Source organism: Mus pahari, chromosome 7 (assembly GCF_900095145.1).
Source record: "Mus pahari chromosome 7, PAHARI_EIJ_v1.1, whole genome shotgun sequence".
In the NCBI taxonomy this organism is placed as follows: domain Eukaryota; kingdom Metazoa; phylum Chordata; class Mammalia; order Rodentia; family Muridae; genus Mus; species Mus pahari.
In genome coordinates, this window is record NC_034596.1 from 30,668,045 (window position 1) to 30,673,761 (window position 5,717).

Consider the following 5,717-nt stretch of genomic DNA (forward strand, 5'->3'; position numbering starts at 1 on the left):
CTGCACCACCACACCCGGCTGTAACACTCTTTCTTACATTACAATTCCAGATTAATAAAGGCAGGAGTGAAGAATATAGAACAGTCAGCATTAGGCAAACGCTATAATAATAATTATTGCAGGTGAGCACTAATTGAATGCTAACTAAGCTAAAACATGTTAAATTGGAACTAAGATGAATGCTCAAATTGCTGGAAGAATTATAACAAGAAATACACACATATATTATTTATAACACCACACACACACACACACACACACACACAAACATTTTTGTGATTTAAGAGACTCTCCGATCCTTACCTATTGCAAAGGGAGAAAAATGGGTAACTTTGTATTATGGAAACCCAGAGAACATCTCTTTAACCTAGCAACCAAGGTTAAGAGCATCACTATGAATAACATTAGAATTAGGTAATCCTAATCCAATTCACTCAGGAGTGTAGAGTTTCCCTTCTGTGGTGTTATTGGCAAAAAAAAAAAAAAAAAAAAAAAAATGTTGCTTCCATCTAGTCATGAAAAGACCATCATATAAACTTGGATTGAAGGATCTCCCACAATAACATTGACCTTGACCGGCACTCTTCACAAGTTCCAAGGTCAGGAAGGGTTAGGAAAGGCTGAAGGAACGTTGTAGGCTGGAGACATTAAAGAGACAGATCCAATCGAGTGTGACCCTGGACTGGACACTGGACACAAAAGACAATAGAGGGCAGTTGGCCAAACTTGGGAAGGGTACTCTATTGATGCTTGCTTTCCAGCTCAGATCATTGCACTGGCATGCTGTCTAAGCTTCAGGGTTTTTTTTTTTTTTTTTTTTTTTTTTTTTTTTTTTTTAAATGATGCTTCCTAATGTGTGAGATTTAAGAGAAGATGTAACTGCATAGTACAGGAGGGAAGAGCCATCTATCAATGGTAGGAGTAGCTTCAGCCATGAGAGTAGCGTCAGCTTGTCTCACTAGCCGTCTGTATTAAATCTTTAAGATTGCTGCCTTGGAAGGTACCTGCATTGGCCGGAGCTTCTAAGACATAAGGCAAGCCGATAAGAGCAGGGCCAGATGTAGACTATGCTGTGTCCACTTCCCTGTCCCAGCCCCGTGTCTGCTGTGCTGACCTGCTTCCTTCAGGCGTTGATGGGTTCCGTAGCCATGCACCTGAGCATGCGCTATGGACTCTGCTTGCTGCCCTCAGGCCCTGCTACTGTTGAGATGAGTGAGGGATGCCAGTAGGAGTCCGCTGTGTGATTGTACACAGTCCAGAGGTATAGAGTTGACCACATTCCTCAGCTTAGCCCCTTAGCAAGCAGCTCAGATTGGCTCTGCTCCACTCCTCAGAAACCCTGACAGCGCGTGGTACCAGTTGTGTTTGACAGTACCAGCTGAATTATATGCAACCTTGGTTTTTCCCTCCTTCCTTTCTTCTTTCACTTGCCCTGTCCTTCCACTCCTGGAACCACATTGATGAAGATAAATTACTTGTTCACCATTCCCCAAACTCATTTAAACAGAACTCAGGCTAAGATGCCTTTAGTGACAGCAATAAAACCACATAGAGTTAGGGCTAGCAAGGAGATCCACGGAATTTCCTTTCAAAAGCATATTCTCTGCAGTTCTTTGGTCTCTGTCTCTGTTAGTCACCTTTCTATAGTTATAACAAAGCACCAAGAGCTTCCTTAAGCTCATAGCTTATAGATTCTGATGCAGAATCAGTCGCCCCTGTCTCTTTAGATATATGGAGAGAGAGCAAATCATGATGGGAACTCAGAGTTGAGCAAAACTGGTCACTTCATGGTTAGGGAGTGAAACAGAGGAAAGAGAGGGGTCCATAGCCTCTCCAACCAAGTTAAGGAATGACCCTGGCCATTAAAGACCTCCCATGAGGTTCTAACGCAGAAATGTCCCAGATGCGAACTCCAGTACCATCTCTCCTTTCTTTTCTTTTATTAACTTAATTTTATTTATTTAAAAAAATATGAGATATATAGTTTCATTATGAGGCCCAGACTGACCTCAGGCTCTCAATCCTCCCTTTGTTTTTCTTTCTCCTCCTCCTTCTCCTCTTCCTCCTTCTCCTCTCCCTCCTCCTCTTCCTCTTCCTCCTTCTCCTCTTTTTGACCTGTGCTCCCTTATTCGTCACCCTCCACTTTCCTTCTTCAGTGGTTCCATTTACAGCTAATGGTTCACTCTCAGCACCTGGGCTGAAGTCAGAAGAAAACAACACTGTTTGAACAGTCTTCCTGCCCTGCTTGAACCAACGGTGTCCACTGGGCAGTGGTGTCTGCTGTTGCTCTTACTGCATCCTGCAGATTTAGCCTGTTGTAACCTTCTGACCGAGCTTCACCCGCTATCAAATTTCCTGTCCTTCTTCCTTGCCTGCACCTCTTGTTCCTCCCAACATCGCCACACATTGCATCAGCCACTTGTGTGTGCTCTTTAGCATGAAGCAGCAGTGCCGTGAAGCAGGAGGGTGACAGATCAGTAAAACAGTTCCAGAGGGCCACCTCGAGTGTCCCAGGTGACAAGGATCCAGATGTTCGTTTGGTAAACATTTACTGTGTGCCAATCACATGCTACACATTCTTCTAGGTGCTGGGCATCAGTGAGTGAAATAGAGGAGACTGGGCATATGGCTTACAGTCCAGGGAAAGGCAATTTAGTAACAGAGGCCAGACACGAGTACTACATCCCTTCTAATATACAGGTTAGGGAGCTGGAGAGACAGCTCAGCAGTTACAAGCACTGGCTGCCCTTGCAGAGAGTACCAGGGTTCAAGTCTTAGCGCTCACATGGTAGCTTACAACCATCTGTAACTCCAGTCCCAGAGGTTTTGATGGTTTATTCTGGCCTTTATGGGCATTCCATGTAGGTGGTATACAAACATACATTCAGGTAAAACACTGACGTACAAATTAGGCATCCTTGGTTGGAAATATAAAATCCAAACACTGCAAAGTCTGTAAGTCTTTGACCACTGACCTGATACTATAGATAGAAAGTCTCTTACTTGGTTTTATGTGGCCACAGTCAAAGTGCAGGTGCACAAATGTTATTCTTTTTTTTTTTTTTGACTGGACATACAGAGTGAGGTTTTAATGTTTTTGTTTTCTTACTTTATATGAGGTGTATTCAATAGTAATGCTTATATACCACATTATTGCTGCCCAAGATTCTCTCATGCTAACATAACAATTTCTCTTTTTTTGTCTATTCATTTTTTTTAATTTTCTTTATTTACATTACAAATGCTATCCCGAAAGTTCCCTATACCCCCCCCCCCCCCCCCCCCCCCCCCACCCCCTCCCACTACTTGGCCCAGGCCTTCCCCTGTGCTGGGTCATATAAAGTTTGCAAGACCGATTAGGCCATCTTCTGCTACATATGCAGCTAGAGACACAAGCTCAGGGGGTACTGGTTAGTTCATATTGTTGTTCCACCTATAGGGTTGCAACCCCCTTCAGCTCCTCGGGTACTTTCTCTAGCTCCTCCATTGGGGACCCTGTGTTCCATCCAAAAGCTGGCTGTGAGCATCCACTTCAGTGTTTGCCAGGCACTGGCATAGCCTCGCAAGAGGCCGCTATATCAGGGTCCCTTCAGCAGAATTACTTTCAGTCAATGTTTGTACATGTCTATGAGTTACAAATGAACTGCGTGTTTAGACTTGGGCTGCATCCCCAAGATTTCTCATTATGCATATGCAAATCCAAAACAACTTTACATTCAAAATGCTTCTGCCCCCAAGCATTTTGGGTAAGGGCTACTGTCTGCACTGTCCCCTGTACCTTGTCTCCTCAATAAGGCAGGCAGAACACCCATTCTCCTCACTAACAACTTTTGTTATTAATTTCTGGTTCATGATTAACATTTATTTTTGAGACTCACATGAACACGTGTGGTCCTAGCATTGAGGACGCCGAGGAAGGGGATCACTCAAGCTCAAGGCCAATGCGGGCTGCATAGCAAGACCCTGACTCAAAACAATAAAATAGGGCTGAGAGGTGGCTCAGTGGTAGTTAAGAGTACATGCTGCTCTTTCAGGGAACCTACATCTAGTTCCTCTACTCATATCAGGCAGGTCCTAGGAACCCAATGTTCTTCCTCATCTCTGTGGGCACTGGCACACATGCATGTAAATATGCAAATATACATAGAGATGCATACATGAATGAATACGTGCAGTAAATACATTGTATCTTTGACCCACTTCCCTCTCTTGAGGGACTCTTGAATACTCTGCTGGTTTATCTTTGACAAGATTTGGAATCCCCTAGCTGATGTACCTCTGGATTGATTTATCTAAGAAGGAAACACTTATTCCGAATGTCGGTGGCATCATCCCATGCTCTGGATCCCTGGAGTGAATAATGAAGAAATCAAGTAGAGTACTAGCATTCGTCTACCTTCAGACGCAGCGCGTCCAGCTACATCGGCCACCCGTGGCCACACCTAGAGCTGCTCTCATTGCCTTGTGTACTCTGTCCTCCTTCAGACTGTGGGCCAGTGCAGACCTTTCCTTCCTTAAGTACTGTTGCTAAGTGTCTCATGGAAGAAACAAGGAAAGTGACTGACATAGATACTTACGCATAGTCTTCCACTTGGGTTTGTGAAGGCTAACTGCCCTTTCCTGTCCTGGCTGGAACCATGCAGCCTGAAGGGCATGAGGTGGTCCCTGGAACATATACTCACTCTGAGCTATGGCTCGTGACCATTGACAGCAAAGTGTGATACAATCTTCCTTACATCCCCTCATGCCTTGAAAAGGAAATGAAAGATAAACTACTTTTTTTTTTTTTTAGTTTAACATACACTCTCTCTGAGTTCCCCATTTTTTAAAATTTTGTATTAGGGGATTTGGGTGAATCTCTATCTAACTGAACTCTTCTAACACAAGCATAAGCCAGAGCATCTCCATTTTCTTTTGTTGTTTGAGACAGGGTCTTGCTGTGTAGTGCTGGCTGACCTCGAACTATGTAGACAAGCCTGGCCTAGAACTTGGGGCAAGTCTCCTGCTGCTACCTCCGGAGTGCTGGGATTACTTGCAGGTACAAAGCATGATGTCCGACTTCCATTTGTTGTACTGGAATGGTAGAGTGCTCACTTACATTTAATCAAGGCTCCTCATAACCCTTGTTTTCTTTCTTTCGATGGTACATGCACCAGGTACCAAAGCCCATCTGAGGGCTCTAAGAGCTGTTCTAATTGGAAAACAGGGTCCTCAAAGAAGTCACTTCTAGGGATCATTTGCTTGGAAAGAGAACACAGTTTTCTTCTTTCTCTTGTTGGAGTCAGGAACTGACTCCAAGGCCCAGGAGTGCTAACAGAACATGCGTTCTACCCCTGGGCGGAACATCCAGTCTTTATCTCTTGACAACTTTTATTTATTTATTTATTTATTTTTATTTTAAAAATTATTTTATTAGATATTTTCTTCATTTACATTTCAAATGCTATCCCGAATGGCCCCTATACCCTCCCCCTGCCCTGCTCCCCTACCCACTCACTCCCACTTCTTGGCTCTGGTGTTCCCCTGTATGGGGCATATAAAGTTTGCAGGACCAAGGGGCCTCTCTTCCCAATGATGGTCGACTAGGCCATCTTCTGCTATATATGCAGCTAGAGACACAAGCTCTGGGGGTACTGATTAGTTCATATTGTTGTTCCACCTATAGGGTTGCAGACCCCTTCAGCTCCTTGGGTAATTTCTCTAGCTCCTCCATTGGA

The 5,717-nt window shown here is 44.1% G+C and overlaps 1 long non-coding RNA gene across 2 annotated transcripts in view; it reads right to left on the minus strand.

The window, feature by feature from the left end:
- The window catches only part of LOC110323977, a 19,421-nt gene that overhangs the window by 9,689 nt on the left and 4,015 nt on the right, over positions 1-5,717 (minus strand). Inside the window, exon 2 of one of the 2 annotated variants that reach the window (XR_002380657.1) lies at positions 4,397-4,535. This is a non-coding gene — a long non-coding RNA (uncharacterized LOC110323977). Of the gene's footprint in view, positions 1-4,396; positions 5,299-5,717 lie in introns of those variants that run through there. The other variant, XR_002380656.1, reaches the window with a different exon arrangement.